We start from the raw sequence: 331 nt of genomic DNA, 5'->3' as shown, positions 1-331 counted from the left end.
CTGATCTGAAAGAATATGTGGGTGAATACCCACGACAGGTCAAGGAATGAGCCTTTTGGGGAGGTTCTTAGGCAAACTCAGCTGTAACTGTCTTTGGTTTTGTTTATCCGCCAGTATCGGAGGTTGAAGTGGGGCAGGAGCTGGCCCAGGAATGGGCGTTTTTTTTTTGCTGGGAGATTTATGTCCAGTCGAGCCCCAGGAGCTTGGCCGGGGGTCTGTCCTGCTTCCAGGGTTGGTTGGTTTTCTTCCTTTTTTCTGTTCCCCACTCAGTCCAAAGGATTTAACGGTGTTTTACAGCCAAGGGAACAATGAGACGCTGCAGGCTGAGCTG

At 50.5% G+C, this 331-nt stretch overlaps 1 protein-coding gene across 1 annotated transcript in view; it reads left to right on the top strand.

Annotated features, from left to right (window-relative positions):
- Nucleotides 1-331, top strand: part of CDKL1 (cyclin-dependent kinase-like 1 (CDC2-related kinase)) — a gene marked incomplete at its 5' end in the record, with an annotated part of 6,165 nt that overhangs the window by 629 nt on the left and 5,205 nt on the right. The gene's annotated exons all lie outside the window — the stretch shown is intronic.

Source organism: Buceros rhinoceros, unplaced genomic scaffold, assembly GCF_000710305.1.
Source record: "Buceros rhinoceros silvestris isolate BGI_N320 unplaced genomic scaffold, ASM71030v1 scaffold18618, whole genome shotgun sequence".
NCBI lineage: Eukaryota > Metazoa > Chordata > Aves > Bucerotiformes > Bucerotidae > Buceros > Buceros rhinoceros.
Note: the sequence above shows the minus strand (reverse complement) of the source record. Positions and strands in the feature narration are given on the sequence as shown.